The sequence below is a fragment of the Cibotium barometz genome, chromosome 25, assembly GCF_041138505.1.
Source record: "Cibotium barometz isolate CiBa-2024 chromosome 25, ASM4113850v1, whole genome shotgun sequence".
Classification (NCBI taxonomy): Eukaryota; Viridiplantae; Streptophyta; class Polypodiopsida; order Cyatheales; family Cibotiaceae; genus Cibotium; species Cibotium barometz.
In genome coordinates this window covers 36,919,577-36,937,634 of record NC_141070.1, presented here as the reverse complement: position 1 = coordinate 36,937,634, position 18,058 = coordinate 36,919,577, and positions in this window count along the sequence as shown.

Here is an 18,058-nt window from a genome sequence, read left to right as displayed (position 1 = left end):
AAGTTTCCTCATAATCAATGCCATATGTCTGCGCATATCCTTTGGCTACTAACCTAGTCTTATACCTGTTTATGCTTCCATCACTGTTATGTTTTACTTTGTACACGCACTTGCATCCAATGGCTTTCTTGCCTTTAGGCAATTGCACTAAATCCCAAGTCTCATTTCCATATAGTGCATCCATCTCCTCATCCATAGCTTTCTCCCAACACACATTTCCAACAGCCTCATCAATGCATGTGGGCTCTACAACCTGCACAACCTTTGCCATATATGCATAATGATGTGCCACATAACCATCATAGGTAAACCTCTGCATAGGGTTTTTTACCCTCCCAGATCTTCATAGCTTTTTATTTATGGCTTCCATAGCCTTATTTACACCAGGTGTTCTCCCAAGCTCCTCACATCAAGGCTCATCTCTGAGCCACTAGACTCTCCATCAACATGAGAATGCCTGCAGAAATGTCAGGCATACCAAGGGGCTCAACCACTTTCTCTTTTCCTTTACGTGATGTACTAATCACATTTGCAGGACTGGTATTATGACGCAGCCTACCACTCCATGGTCTATCAACAGACCTAGTAGATGAGGACTCTCCTGGTCCACTCAAAGACTGTGATTGCTGACCTGCATTCTGTGCAATCACACTTCCACTCACATCAGTCCCAACAGGTTCTTTTTCAGCAACATACCAGCAGCTGCTCATCTCATCAAAGACAACATCCCTGCTTATGGTCAACTCACGTGTAGCAGGGTTATAACACCTGTATCCCTTTTGCTCAAGGGAATATCCAATAAACACACATTTTTTAGCTTTTGGATCCAGCTTAGTTCTCAGCTCATCTGGCACATACACATATGCAATGCATCCAAAGACTTTCAGATGAGACAAATCAGGTTTTCTACCAGTAAACCTCTCCTCTGGAGTTACATCATGTATGGCTGTAGTTGGAGTCCTGTTCATGATGTATACTGCTGTAGAAACAGCCTCAGCCCAATAGCTATGCGGCATATTCTTCTCTTCCATCAATGCTCGCGAAATCTCAACAATGTGCCTGTTTTTTCGCTCAGCAACTCCATTTTGCTGCGGAGTGTATCTGCATGTAAACTGTCTCCGAATACCATTCTTCTTCAAAAATTCAGAGAACTCATTGGAGAAGTACTCTCCCCCTCCATCTGACCTTAGGCACTTTACATATTTCCCTATTTGCTTTTCAACCAAAACTCTGAAACTCTGAAAGTGAGTGAACACCTCACTCTTCTCCTTCATGAAATATACCCACACTTTCATTGTGATCATCAATGAATGTCACATAATACTTGCAGCCTCCCATAGACATGGTCTTCGTAGGACCCCATACATCTGAATGCACAACATCTAGTGCATTTCTGCTCACATATCTGTTACGTGGAAATACATGCTTTGTTTGCTTTCCAAATTGGCATGCTTCACATATTCTTTGCATACCTTCCACTTTAAACTTTGGCAGCCCTGTCACAGTTCCTTTAGTCTGCATAGACTTCATTCTCTGCACATTCACATGTCCAATTTTTTTATGCCAAATGTCTGTGTCTACAGCAATTCCTGAACCATTTGCAAACATCGCAGCACTCATTTCAGGCATGTCTACATTCAACGTAAACATTCTGCCCACTCTGTTGCCTCTTGCAACCAACCTACACTTGTCTTTAAAGTCTTCAACATAACAACTATCAGGGTTAAACCGAACCTGCAAACCCTACTCAATCATCTGGCCAACTGAAACCAGATTCTTTGTTATGTTTGGAACGTGAAGTACATCAGCAAGGTACTTCACTTTGCCATCCTGCATAGACAATGGCACATCTCCAACATGGGCAATTGGATGAGTAGTGTCATCCCCTGTTTCCACAAAATGTGGTCTTTCAAGGTTTTTCATCTCCTTGAACCACTCCCCATGACTTGTCATGTGGTTCGAAGCACCTGAATCCACATACCATACATCATCTTTTTGTGCTGCTTCAACATTTTCAGACATGGCATTCACGACATGCTGCATAACAAACAACCTTTCATTATCCTCATTGTTTCTGCTTAAGGATGCATAGTTGTTCTGCTCCACTTTCCCATTTTGCATGTGAGCCTGCTTCTTATAACATTCTGCCTACACATGTCCAGGCTTACCACAATAAAAGCATTCACGTGCATCATTATACTGCCTTTGCCAATTTCCACGGCCTCTTTGACTCCCCCTGCCTCTGAATTTGCCTCTTCCACCTGTGTGTTGTTGATGTTGTTGTTGTGTATTCTGGGACTGTTGTTGTTGCTACTGCTGGCCATAATTTTGATTACCTGTTCGGCCACCTCCTTGACCGTGTCCACGGCCTCCTCTACCTCGTCCTCTTCCTGAACTTGTGTAGAAGGCTTGTTGCTCTGAACTTTTTTTGTTTTGTGAAGACTGTTGGTCTTCACCCAAGCTCTTCTCTTCTATAATTAGCATAGACACCAAATCTGTAAAGAAAAAAAACCATTTAACGTCCACTCAACATCAAAACCATCAACAAAGCTTGTTCATTCTCCCGACACAAAGGTTGCCACCATCAAGAAGGGGGGATGTTAACCTAATTCTAGGGTTAACAAGAGCTATTGCCATTATCTTACATCAAGGAGTCACAATAGATACACCAAAGGGTCATACATTCAAGATATGAAGCAATAGTATCCAAAGCTACAACTTGGATGGGTGCCTATAATGGTGTGATAGAGTATTTATGGTGATTCTTGCTCCAAGAGCATGTGGTAGCAAGTCAGGATGAAGTACTAAGTGATGTACTTCATGGATATATTATGAGAGTAGTCATTGTAATAGCATTAGGCCTCTTATGAGCCTAAAAGTGCCCAGTCGACCACAGTTTAAGTGAGTGTGAACACTTATGGCCATGTATATAAATGAATTTCTCTCATAATACAACATACTCTTCCATTGTGCAACTAAGTCTTACTCTTGATAATCCTCTTGCGAATCTCTCTCCCTACTGCATGCTAGTGAGTGTTTGTGAGTGAAGTGAGGTGAGAGGAGGGACGAGTACCCATATTGCAAAGCGGCGGTGTGACAACGCTCGCAGGAGACACGGTGGAATTACTTCTCAAGGAGTTGTAGAGCTTGGATACCTCAAGGGTTACGAGCTCGGCCATCGGGAAGATCCTCATGATAGTTGCAGTTCACTAGGTAATCTCTTTTTAGATGTGTTTCAAAGAGGGTTAGGGTGAGCCTTAACATTGTGTATGCGTGAGAGAGAGAGAGAGAGAGAGAGAGAGAGAGAGAGAGAGAGAGAGAGTGACTGAGAGAGAAAATGTGTGTGATTGAAGGATTTAAGGTGGATCACAAAAGAGGAATAATCACAATGATAAATAAATAAGGGACTCTACAATATGAAGTGATAGGGAGCTGTGTGGCAGGTACCTAATGGTAAGATTCAACCATCAATTCTACCCAATGGTTGGGATCAGCACTAATTAATCATTGACTAGTAAAACTCTATCACTATTTTAGATGCAAAAATTAGAGTAATTTGGAGAATTCAATTGAAGACACTCTACTTGTTTAAATGCAAAATGCTTCTAGAAAAATGTATAGCAGTATGTCTAGTTATGATTCAAGCCAAGAAGCATGAGATTTGATGAGATAATCATGGATTAATAGCACTTTCACTAAATTACCTTTCTATGAAGCACAGAGGCTACGATTTCTATGTTGGAGGCTTATATGACACGTGTTTGTCATTTTTAGCATCGCACACATGATGCTGTGAGTAGTGACATGTGTAATAACATCTATAGAGCAATGGAAACAGGCATTGCTAAGGGGTTTTTTTTTGTAGTGTTTCCTTGACGTATACCACCACATCAGACTCAAACATTTTATAAAACTTACCTTGCACCCTCCCAAAGGGGTCCAAACAGATGAAATTCCTCGTTTTAGCAGGAATGGAACAAAACACCACATCAAACTAGAAAACCTTTCTAAGCTTATCTTACACACCCAAGAAGGGATTCAAAGAGATGTGATAAATTCAAAAAAGAAAAGAAAATAAAAATAAACACTTATAAGAACCATAACCTAAGCACTTCGCATTCAATGGTAATCATTCATAATGTAAAATGTGATGCTATAGTACTTCAAAATAATTAGGTTGTTGGTTTGATGATGAGGACTTTGTCAGTGTAAGGCTCGTGGGATTTTTCAAGAAACTAATAAAGGTAGATTTACATGAAAGAGGAGAGGGTGGCTAGGTAGGTGCGCACACACGGCTATTGGAGGGCAGGAGCATTACTATTCTGAATGGCATCAATGAGATAGACTCAAAAAGCATCATTGCCCTCCGTTTTTTGGGCAACACGATCGATGGCATCTTGGAAGGTGGCATTATACATGATGGAGGGTTGGTTGAAGTAATCACCGTTCTCAATATGGCAAGAGATGATGTCATTTCATAAGAAGATATAGTCCATGGCAGTGTTGTGGAACTTCTATGAGGGAGTTGGCATAGGTGTCCTCGTTCCAGTTTGATGCTGATTGCATACTCCACGAATGTGAATGTAGGGAGACTAAGGAGGCTTGGCAGAAGATGTCCATGTAGGCCTCCACGTTCGGCAACCAATGTGCAATACAGACATTAGGAGAAGGTTGAGGTCTATAGGGGCCCTTTAAGATGCCATGTGATTAAAAGGTTATTAAAGGAAAAGGGCCAATCATGTAATGCCATGTATACAAAAATTTTGGGTGGTTAAAGGTGGTCAAAAGATTCTCTAGAAGATGCCTTTTTGTACTTTTCATTCCCAAAAAGTGGGGGGGAAAGTGGGGGGGAAAGTCTTTGAAATTTTGGACATCCATAACTTCTACATATGAGCTCAAAATTTGTCAGAGATTAGAGATCCAGAATCTACTCGCTGAGCTCTTTCCATAGATATGCCACATGATATGGTTTTGCCCACTGAATTTTAAATTCAATTTTGGCGAGAAACTTTGAACTTCAAACTTCTAGCCATTTGAAGAATAAGAAGGTATCTAAAGTCAAAGAAACTTAACATTTTAACAAAAAGTCATTAAAATCATAATATGGCAGCTTAAAGGGCCCCTATAGACCTCAACCTTCCCCTAATGAGGCCATGTGTACCTTGATGGCATCAAAGTCACAAGATTATGCATAGGACTATGCATAGATTCTATGCATAAGACTCTTTGAAAAGTCTCATAGATAAGATTATGCAACATAGTCTTATGAAAAAGCCCAAATACACAACACTCACTAACTATAAAACAACCAAGTGAAGAGTACTCACCTTTTGCATGTTGTAGGGAACTCGGTACCTTACCCACCATATCATGGAAGAGGTAATCACACAAATGCAATCTAGCACTTGAGAAGACCCACCTCCCAATGTCACCGGCAATAATTTTCTATGTAGAGCTTGGTAGTCTTTGTTGTTTTGCAAGACAGTGCTCCATCACGCAAAGATAATAGCTCACTCTCAAACTCTCACTAGCAAGACATGGAAAGACCAAGAGGTCAAGAGGGCATAACTCTCTCACACACTTATTCTCACATAAGCACTACCAACAATAAGAGAACAAGAGAATAAGGTAGAGAGCTAGAGCACAAGGAGTAAGTGCACACTCTCAATCAACACAAGGAGTAAAAGACAACTCTTAATCAGCACTAAAGGGAATGTCCCTTTCTCATTAGTTAAAGTCACTTATATACATTCCACTATTAGCCATGGGCGCTCACATTTACTAAAGTTTGGTACCCAATACTTTAAAAGTGAACTAATGAGAAGTAACTAGAGATCTTTCATAAAGTTCATAGGATGATGGAATTTATACAATACATACCATACCTACAAAGTATAACATGAAGTGAAAATGCAAGATTAGGGCCTGCTACATGCATCAAAAGTCTTACATTGGGTGGACATTTCATGGTTTGGGTTCTTAATGTCTGTGGCCACCCCTTCTTGAGTGCAATGTCCAAGCCTTGTCTTATCACTTTCATAAGCTAGATGTGTCTTCTTATCTCATTTGTTGATGATGACTTCTCAAGTATCCACCAGTGTGTACAAGGTCTTTCAAGACAAGATTTTTTTGATGGTGCCCATTAACCTTGGGCTAACATTTCCCCCTCTCAGTTTTAGGTCCGTCCTAATACCTAGTCATGGTTTGTGGTCTTGCAGATATTGTGATGAGGGCATTGATTTATGGATAGGCAACATTGTAAATGGTTTGTCGAAGACAAGATTGGCTGTTGACTGATGAGGCTACTACTATAGATTCTTGAGTGGTCTATGAGACTAGTGTCGAATGGCTTGTTGTTGCTGATGATGATGAGCATGCAGTCACGTTGTGAAAATGCAAGTTCTAGGGAGAAAAGCATAAAGCATGTGTAATGCATGTTCTTGAAAAGTGCAAGTGCCTACCATTTTGTATGCATCACAAGATTTAATAAATAATGATGTGCAAAAAAGATATATAAATAGGGAATGGTCCTTGATGACAAACCACTCACTACAAGCCGACAAAGTGAAACTTTTTGTGCATGAGTGTAATAATATAGTGTGTGTGTGGTGTATTTAGAAAACATAAAATACTTCATGTATACATGGATCACTTGAATTTTAGAACAACTAGATGAAAAGATTGTTAGAGGTAAAGTCGAATGTCATAGTCGAGGGTACTGATTTTGTGCACATGCATGTGCATGTGCCTGGGTAGAAAGTAAAAATAGTGCCAAATGCATGTTCTCAAAAGATTCAAGAGCCTATTCGCTTATATGCTTGATGAAATATTCAAAACAATATGCAATGCAAGAGAAAAATGAGCAGGGATATGCCAGAGTCGAGATTCTAGCAACAACTGCACCATGCATTTGTGATTGTGTTATGTGTGGGATGTGAAAGTGCAAAAGGCGGCATGTGTGATGTAGACGGTGGCAATAAAGTTAATAAAATAGATCCTCCTTTATCCATACAGAGAATTTCTAGGGTTTTAGATTTACATGCTTTTCCCTCCAACATAAGCGACATGACTTGAACTCTTATGTGCACCTTGTCCACCATGTGCGATAAGAAAAAATTAGAACAGACTGAAAGATACAACAAAGAATACAATGAATAAGCTCTAAAGAAGATCCTGGACCTTTCAGGATCTCCACCACGTTTTGGGTGTAGAGTGACTCAAGTGATTTGTGAATGTATGACCCCCCCTTCCTATTCTTGATTTTGGCCATCGTTTGTTAATTGTAGGGGGTAGGGAGTAACCTATTCATTAAGCTTATTTTGGAGTAGTCATCATATTCAATCTCTCTTTAGAAAGGTGAGTTTGAGGTGGAGGGTAATTCTGCAATGAAGCTTTTAATGACCATCTCCTTGTCAAGTGATAGTTGACGGAGAATCTTTTCTTTGCCCTTGTCTAGATGAGTGGGATTTGCTTTTATTTTCCATTGTTGTTGCATCTGTTTTGAGAAAAATGATGGAAATGGTTGTGTTGGAAGATGTGTGTCATATTGAGTTACCTTGGCTATTTCTTGGATTTTGTGATGACTTGATTGTTCCCAATCTATTGTGATCTAGAAGAGTTGGATAGCTCATGCTACTAGAGTTCTCAGATCCTTTCATGCCAGACATGTTATCATCAAAGTTGAGAGCATCGATGCAACACTCATTAAAGGTTGTCCACCTTTGTAGATAAAGGTAATTGTGCAAGTTTTGATCTTTCAAGCCTTTAAGAAACAACAAAATCAATCTCGATTAACTTGATTTCTCATCAATCTAGCACCGGGAATGATAATATCAAATATGTCGAATGTATTCCCATACTGACTCATTCCCTTATTGCTTGACATTGTTCATCTAGTGTACATGATTCCATTTGGGTCCAATATTTGAGAGATCTACCCCAAAATAATTCTTTAAGGAAATGTGCATGGCCTTATTGGGAGGTTCTAGAGTTTGGAACCATCATTCCACTGCTCCGTTTAGATTCAATCCAAAGTAAGATGAAGAGTGGAGTAAGGGAAATACAAAAAATTTGAATTCTTGACACCTCAAGAGTGGGGATTCCCCCTCATGAAGGAGGCCCCTATTTCACATGTGTGGTGGAGTTTTAAATTCTCAAATATTGAGATATTTCATCTCTCCTCTCTCCTAATTCAAGTCTAGTTCCAAAAAGTAAGCTAAACTGACCCAAAAATGGTAAAAATTGACCAAACTGTTTTGGAAAATTCTAGAATCAGTTTGCTTGGTTAGAAGCTCACTTTTTCCTATAAATAGAAGTCTCCCCCTTTGTTGAAGCTTAATAGTGTTTTCTGCACTGTTACTCTACTCCTCCCTAGAGCCAAAAACTGTGAATTTCTTAATAATTCATTAGTTTTTGACCTTTCCCTCTTCTAAAGAACTAGTGGCCACTCTTGTTACAAAAAAGAGAAGATCCCTCAAACCATCAAGCTAAAGGAAAGCTCCCATAATTTCATGTAAGTTAGAAATCCTACTTTTTCTTATTCTTTTAATGGTTTTCTAATTTTTTGTTATCTTTAAAATGATAATGAGATGCTATGCCTTGCTGGAAAGGCTTTCCCCCTCTCTCATTCTTAAATTCAGCCCTTCTTTATCCTAGTTAAGTAATCAAATTGTTTGAATTAAACTTTTCATATTGTTTCTCTTTTAAAAGTGAAATTTGATTAGTTTAGAATGCTTTAAACAAATTGGGGATAATTTTTAAGTAAATTAAGAATAGGAAAATTTAAAAATGGTCAGCCATACAAAGAAGGTTATGGTAAAATTTTCTTAAATTTTGTGAAATAAGTATTACCTTTTATTACTCAAAAAGAGTAATCCCCATCGTTTGTGTATTCTAAAAGTGTTATTTTCATTCTATGCATAGGAAAATGCATAGTAGAAATAATTTTATTATAAAAGTGTTATTTCTATTAGATTTAAATTCTATGCATAGAAAGATGCATATTGAATTTTTTTATAAAAGAGTGATTTTCATTAATATTGATTTTTATGCATAAAAGAAATTTTTATTATAAAAGTGTTACTTTCATCAATATTGTTTTTTTGCATAAAAGAATTTTTTTAATTATAAAAGTGTTAATTTTATCAAAATGGAATTTTATGCATAAAATGATGCATAAAATAAATTTTTATTATAAAAGTGTTACTTTCATCAATATGAATTTTTATGCATAAAAGAATTTTTTTAATTATAAAAGTGTTACTTTCATCAATATTGATTATTATGCATAAAATGATGCATAAAAGAATTTTTTTGATTATAAAAGTGTTACTTTCATCAAAATGGGTTTTTATGTATAAAATGATGCATAAAAGAATTTTTTTTATTATAAAAATGTTACTTTCATCAAAATGGATTTTTATGCATAAAATAAAATTTTTTATTATAAAAGTGTTACTTTCATCAAAATGGATTTTTATGCATAAAATGATGCATAAAAGTTTTTTTTTCAATTATAAAAGTGTTACTTTCACCAATATTGATTTTTATGCATAAAATGATGCATAAAAGAATTTTTTTATATATAAAAGTGTTACTTTCATCAAAATTGATTTTTATGCATAAAATGATGCATAAAAGAATTTTTTTTATAAAAGTGTTAGTTTCATCAAAATTGATTTTTTTTGCATAACTAGATGCATAAAAGGATTTTCTTTTATATAAAAGTGTTATTTCCATAGAAGTTGGATTTTATGCATAAATAGATGCATACAAAAAAAAATTTATATCAAAGTAAGAGTTCTCTTTAATCCTACATTTAAATCTCATGAATATTGGTAAATGAATAAGTAAATACTCTGTGAGAGAAAATTCTACCATTTCATATTCTCTAAGATGGTAATGAGAAAATTCAGAAAAACTATCGAAGTCGGAATTTTAGATAAATGATTAATTTATTTCTCATAGGAATTCGTGATTAGTTTTGAATTCAGTTAAGCAAAATAATCAATGAATGAAATTCAATAAAGTAGTAATTGAAATATTACCCTTCGAGAAAGATAGTTCAGGGACAGTCTTTCCAGACTCGAATCTTGAATCAGACTATGACCAAGACTTATTCTCCTTCGTCAGTTTTTCAAGAAAAGACGATGTGACCAGTTCAGTAATCTACACTCAAATCACCCATCGAATTTGAAACTAAGTTGAGGCCTTTGATTTTGATCTGAGGATCAAGATTACAGAATTCGAGCAATTCTGCTTGGGAATCCAGACCTGTGATCTAGAAGTATTGGGATACGGATTTAAGATATACTCATTGTATTCAAAAGAAACTCAAAACTAAAAACTTGCATAGAAACCATGTTTTCTTAAAGGACTATCTTACGCCAGAATGCTGGAGGGAGCCTTTGGTATATGTGTTTTGTTAAGGGAAGTTCGGTTGCAATAGCTGGCGGAGAGTGTTCAAAGGACGGCTCATGCGGCAAAAACTTGCCCAAGTCTGACCAGCCTGGGTATGGTGAAAAATGGTGTGCTTCCGGTACGATGGACGAGGGCCGACGAAGGGGTCCCTGAATGAAGCCCCTGAGTGAAGTACTAGGACACCTAAGGAGGATCCTGGAGGGTTGTGACCAGGTGATGCACGGGCTCGCGATTCTTAGGACACCCATGTGTATGTCGTGGAAGATATATATATATGTATGATGACAAGAAAATTGTTGTAATCTGTTACTGGATCTCGTTGCTGACCTGCTGGTCTCAACAGAGAGTCCAGAGTGATACTATTTTGTGAGAAAGAAGGATTGAATGGAAATTTTGAGTTATGACATCTGTAACCAATAATTGTTTGTCAATGGATTGTTTTATAAGTTAAAGTTTAAAGACGAGTGTGTGCGTATCTGTGTTCTAAAGCAAAAGTTAAGAAAGGCATTCAATTATGGGTGGGTGAGTATTTGTCTGGTTCTACCAATTCCAGTGGTGGTTGGGTGGTGGCTATCCCATGGGCCGGATGGGGTTAGGCTGGAATCTGTAGAGTTTTAATAATAAAATTGATTAATAGGAATACGCTTAGACCTCGAGTAGTTAAATAAAAGCCTGAAGACTTCTCTAATGAATAGATCAACGGCTGTGCTTGAATCAACTAGGAAAAAGGTGTTAAGTCATTCAAGTTAAGTCTGTAATAGTTTCCCTTCTATCTGGTTTAATCATATGAAAATTAATTCAATATCTTGACCTCGTTAGAAAAATTTATTAAGAAAATAAAAATGGTGGAATCGTCCCCATTTTTCGGGCATGGAAAATTTTCCCGGTTTCGGTTTTCAGCATGACCACCAGTTTAGTCTCGTGCCTGGACATTCGAGGGCAAGGCCCCGAGTGAGAAACCATGCCCACAGTGCAAGAGGAAGCTACTTCCGCTGCTACCATCATCCGGGAATCCAATGTGTAGAGGGGGCAGTGGTTCTGAGATAAGGCTAGGGCTTGTTCAGCATGTTCAACTCTTTGATCATTCACCCAGGAACTTCACAATTTCATGCCGAGTTTTTAGGCTTCTTAGCCACTTTAGCCCTAGAAGTAGAATTACAGCACCTCTTTCTGTAATGAATCGTGTGTACCATGGTATGTCTCCTTCGCAGTTTCACTTCTTTATGCGTACGCGATTGAGGCAGTGATTTTGGAGCCGTGATGCTCTATGTATATATCGAAAACTTTTGTTAATAATAAACGATGTTTTGCAAAAGAATTTCAAATTTTTTTCATGATTGTGAATATGGTTAAAAAATTATCAGAGTAAATCTTGTTTCATGATGTATGATGAAATAATTATCTGTTTAAAGAATAAATCGCAAAAATTAAATAATCATAAATCTGTTGTCAAAGTTAAGTTGACGAAAATCTCATTTTGTCAGAGTCATGAGGCGCACAGCCCGTGCATCCTCTAACCGATGACGAAGAGCTAGATCCAGATGTTTGAAAAGCCCTGCACAGATCCCAATCAGATCCCTTCAAGGGTGAAGGGGAGCAGTTAGGTGAAGTAGTGGAAAAGTGGATTGAGGCTATGTAAGAATACTTTGATGTAACTGGCTACAATGAGAGAAGCAAGATGGCTCTCGCCAGGTTAAAGATTGTGGAAACGGCCAGGGTCGCTTGGAGGAATCACTACAAGACTAACCGTCTCAACCGGAATACCCAGACCTGGACCGATCTTAAAGCTTACCTCAGATAGAGGTTTTGTCCTCCGGGATTCCTTGAAACTAAAATGAATGAGTTCTTGGAACTAAAGCAAGATAGCCGCGGACAATTGAGGAGTACCATCAAGCTTTTGCCCTTCTACTCAAATATTCCCCGCAATCGGATGAAGAGCACAGCCGATGGCCACATTCATCCGAGGAATGAACGAGCCATTGGATACCTTAGTGAAGAATGCCAAACTTGTCTCAATTGCCGAAGCAGTAAGAATGGCAAAGGACTTTGCCAAAGCCTTTGTTGTTAAGGTCCCGCCAAAGCCTGCACCCTCTAATTTTAAAAGATTCCAAACCCCGGGAAGTACTTCAAACTTTCCTCCCCCAAAGAGGCAGCAAGGCCCAATTCAGAATTAGGATATTGGGAGATTCAGAAGTGAAGGAAGACCCTTCCCACCACAGAACACTTTCTCAGGAGCCCCACCTCTTTCAAGGATTTAGAGAGATGAGCTCAGAAGTGAGAACCAGTGTTTTGGATGCCAGGGTTTTGGTAACCAACTGAAAGACTACCGACTCCTGCCATGTCAAGGGGACAAGGAAGTCAAGGATCGAGAGTGCAGAGACCAGCCCCTTCCTATCAGTCATCTTGTCAAAATCAGGGCAATCCGAGGAGAACTCCATATCTCAGCCATCTGCCTCTGTCCAGAGTAGCCTCAAAACTCCTTCCTAGAATTGGGGCAACCAAAGAGAAAGAGTTCCGCCTCTCAGACTGCAGTAGCCAGAGTAGTCACAATAGCAGAAGTAGTGGAAGAAGAAAGAGGACAGATTTATGCAGCAATTGAAAATCAAGGGCCAAACCATCAATTCTCCATCATCCATACTCCAGCTGAGTATCAGGGTAAGCATTTTAAGCTTTTGATTGATTCAGGCAGTACTCATTCTTTCATTTCCCCTGGATGCTTACGTAAGCTAGTCTTAGATCAGAAATCAGGGAAACCTATGCAAGTTGAATTGGCAAGTGGGAAGATTCTTTTCACTCACCTTGAGACAGATCGTATTCAGTTCAATCTAGATGGGAATTTAACTGACTGTCAGTTCAAAGTTATACCTTTGGGATTTTTCGATGGGATCCTTGGAATGGATTGGCTCCACAAAAATCAAGCTGATATTCATTGTCATAATGGAACCATTTCCTTCCGTGACCTTCACGGAAACAAAGTTCAAGGAACCGAAATTTCAGGATCCCCAAGTTTACAGTTAGTAAAAGCTTCTAAGTTACTAAAAGGACTTAGAAAGAAGCAGCTCATTTATGTTGTCAAAATGAATCCTGTTGACTCAAAGTTAAAAGCTAAAGAACCTGAATGGTTAAGGGATTATGTGATGATTTATTCCCAGCAGAATTAACAGAGATGCCTCCAATTCGGGAAGTAGATCATATGATAGAATTGACCCCCAGAGCTCAGCCACTAGCCCTACGCACGTACAAAATGCCAGTTCTTGAAGCCATCAAACTCAAGGAACAGCTTAGACAGCTGTTTAGAACAAGGGTTTGTAAGACCCAGTGTTTCACCTTGGGGTGCGCCAGTTCTCTTTTAGAAAAAGAAAGATGGAACACTAAGACTCTATGTGGACTACAGAGGTCTAAATCAGCTGACAGTTAAGAATAAGTATCCTATCTCGAGAATTGATGAGCTTCTGGACAGGCTAAGTGAAGCCTAGATCTTCACAAAGATAGATCTCAAATCAGGGTATTATCAAATCAGGATTAATGAGCAACATATCCCGAAGACAGCCATCAATACTCGGTATGGGCATTATGAATTCACTATCATGCCGTTTGGATTGACAAATGCCCCCCAGCCACATTCAATCGCTTAATGCAAGACATTCTCAGAGAAATATTGGATGATTTTGTTCTTGTTTTTGATGATATTCTGATTTACTCAAAGAATGCAGTTGACCATGAAGCTCATGTTAGAAAAGTTCTTGAGATTCTAAGGAAGCACCGCAAAAAAGAGCAAATGCACTTTCTCTGCCAAGACCATGTTGAATACTTGGGCTTTCTAGTATCCAAAGATGGAATTTCTCCAGATTCTGCAAAAGTCCAAGCAGTCATAGATTGGCCTGAACCAAAGACAGGGAAAGAAGTCAGAGGATTCTTGGGATTGACTGGTTGGTATAGAATTTTTATACCAAAGTATGCTCTCATAGCTTCCCCCTAACTAATCTTCTCAAGAAGAATACCCCGTTTCAATGCTCTGCCAGGTGCTAGAGTGCTTTTAATAAGCTAAAGACAGCCTTGGTAACCAATCCCATTCTGAAGCTGCCAGATTTCTCTCTACCCTTTGAGATAGTAACTGATGTGCCAGTGGTTTTGCATAGTGGGAGGTGCACTCATGCAGGAAGGTCATGCAGTGGCCTATGAATCCCAAAAACTCAGAATGCATGAGAGGAATTATGGTGTCCACAAACTGGAACTACTTTCAATTGTATATGCCCTGAAGTTGTGGAGACATTACCTACTACTGGGTCGAAGATTAACTTTCATGATAGATCATCAGAGCTTAAAGTGGATCTTCACTTAGAAGGATCTCAACATGCACCAAAGAAAGTGGATGTAGACCCTGCATGAATTTGATTTTGAAATCAAGTACCGCCCAGGCAAAGAAAATGTGGTAGCAAATGCCCTCAGTAGAAAAGCCTCCTTGCTTGCAATTACTGTAGTGTCAAATCCTTTGATTATTGAAGCAAGAGAGAAGATCATGCAAGATAGATTATTTGGCCCTATTGCTACCCTACTTATGCAAGAAAGAAAAACTCCACAGGAGTTGAACCGAGTTCAAGGGTACAACTTGGATGATGGAATTATGTATTATAATTGCAGGCTATGCATTCCCAATGATGAGGGAACTAAGGGTCAAATTCTGAATGAAGCCCATGACAACCTTATTGCAGGACATCCAGGTTTCATCAAAACCTACATGTTTGTGAAGAAAAGCTTCTTTTGGCGGCCTGGTTTAAAAAGGATGTGCTTAATCATGTACGTCAATGTCAAACCTGTCAGAAAGTCAAGGCCGAGAGAGTAAAAATTGCCTGGGAAGTTACATCCATTAGACATCCCCTAGATGAAGTGGGAATGCATCAGTATGGATTTTATTACTGGGTTACCTTTAGTGCAATCAGGTTACAACTCCATCTTTGTGGTAGTTGATAGACTAACCAAAGTTGCCCATCTGATTCCAATAAAAGAAACGTACATTGCAGTGGATGTGGCCACAATGTTTCTCAAGGAAATCTTCAAATTGCATGGCCTACCCCTTGAAGAATAGTAAGTGATCGAGATCCCAAATTCATGTCAAGATTCTCGACTGCATTTTTTGAAGCACTAGGAACTTTCTTGGATCTCAGCACAGCTTACCACCCTGAGATCGATGGTCAAACAGAAAGGGTAAACCAAGTAATCGAAGATATACTTGGTCATGCTGCCGAGAATCCAAGAAGTGGCTAAGTTATCTGCACCTAGTCGAGTTCGCCTACAATGCTTCTTATCACTGAAGTATTGGGATGAGCCCTTTCAAAGCTCTATATGGACAAGATTGCTTAACTCCATTAACTTGGTCCGACCCATTGATTAGGGTCGAGATGTCCAGAGAGATGCTTGACGACATGGAGTAGTAGATGCAGTCAATTCGCAAAGATATAAAAGCTGCCCAGGATAGACAGAAGCAGTATGTAGATAAGATGAGGACAGACAGAAAATTCAAAGAAGCAGATATGGTCTTCATTTGAGTACGCCCCAAAAAAAGTTCTCTATCTCTTGGGCAGTACAAGAAGTTATCCCCCAAATATTGTGGACCATATTTGATTGCAAAGAAAGTAGGTGACTTAGCCTATGAGCTTCTTCTGCCTTCTCATCTCAAAGTACATAATGTATTTCATGTCAGCCTTCTTAACAAGTATATACCAAGCCCGAATCATGTGTTTGATGATGAAATCTTAACTTCTTCAACCCAAGGGCAGATGGAACTCCAACCTGAAGAAATCCTTGATGTTCGAGAAAAGGTTCTCAGGAATAGAATTCTGAGAGAATTATTGGTCAAATGGAAGTTCTATCCTTTTGAAGATGCCACTTGGGAGAAAGAAGCCGGAACTGTTGCGAGATTACCCCCAGTTTGTGAGATGAGGACATCTCGCGTTTTTCAAGTGGGAGAGAATAAAAGATTCCTCCCCAGTCTCAGAAGATGTCCCATATCTTCCCTTGTAATCAAATCCCTCTTCACTAATATAAAAGATCTTGTTTCTACCTGTTTTGGCTTAGAGAGAGAAAATGTTCTAGAGAGATGTTATTCAGATTTTAGATATTTTTGGATGGAAAAATATCTCATCTTATTAGAATAAATTCCCCCAAAACAGAAGTTCAAAAAGATTTTCAGAAGGTGCATTTGAAATCAATTATAATCTGTTCAAAAGGCCTTATCCAGATTTTCTGAGAATTTTAAATTAAGGCTCTGAGGGGTCAATCAGATTCATCCAAATGTATGGAGGAGATAAACAGAAGAAATAAAGAAACTCCTCCCAAAAATGAGCAAATACTCACATAAGATGAAGAGTGGACTAAGGACCAAAGGAAATACCAAAAAAAATGAATTTTTGACACCTCAAGAGTGGGCATTCCCCCTCGTGAAGTAGGCGCCTATTTCACATGTGTGGTGGAGTTTTAAATTCTCAAATATTGAGATATTTCATCTCTCCTGTCTCCTAATTCAAGTCTAGTTCCAAAAAGTAAGCTAAAGTGACCCAAAAATGGTCAAAAATTGACCAAACTGATCTAAAAAATTCTAGAATCGGTTTGCTTGGTTAGAAGCTCACTTTTTCCTATAAATAGAAGCCTCCCCCTTTGTTGAAGCTTAATAATTTCTTAATAATTCATTAGTTTTTAACCTTTTCCTCTTCTAAAGAACTGGTGGGCCGCTCTTGTTGCAAACAAGAGTAGATCCCTCAAACCATCAAGCCAAAGGAAAGCTTCCAGAATTTCATGTAAGTTAGAAATCCTAATTTTTCGTATTCTTTTAATGGTTTTCTAATTTTTTGTTATCTTTAAAATGATAATCAGATGCTATGCCTTGCTGAAAAGGCTTTCCCCCTCTCTCATTCTTAAATTCAGCCCTTCTTTATCCTAGTTAAGTAATCAAATTGTTTGAATTAAAATTTTCGTATTGTTTCTCTTTTAAAAGTGGAATTTGATTAGTTTAGAATGCTTTAAACAAATTGGGGATAATTTTTAAGTAAATTAAGAATAGGAAAAATTAAAAAATGGTCAGCCATACAAAGGAGGTTATGGTGAATGTTTCTTAAATTTTGTGAAATAAGTATTACCTTTTATTATTCAAAAAAAGTAATCCTCATCGTTTGTGTATTCTAAAAGTGTTATTTTCATTCTATGCATAGAAAAATGCATAGTAGAAATATTTTTATTATAAAAGTGTTATTTCTATTAGATTTAAATTCTATGCAAAGAAAGATACATATTGATTATTGTTTTATTATTATAAAAGAGTGATTTTCATTAATATTGATTTTTATGCATAAAATGATGCATAAAAGTATTTTTTATTATAAAAGTGTTACTTTCATCAATATTGATTTTTATGCATATAATGACGCATAAAAGAATTTTTTTAGTATAAAAGTGTTACTTTCATCTAAATGTATTTTTATGCATAAAATGATGCATAAAAGAATTTTTTATTATAAAAGTGTTACTTTCATCAATATTGATTTTTATGCATAAAATGATGCATAAAATAATTTTTTTTATTATGAAAGTGTTACTTTCATCAATATTGATTTTTATGCATAAAAGATTTTTTTTAATTATAAAA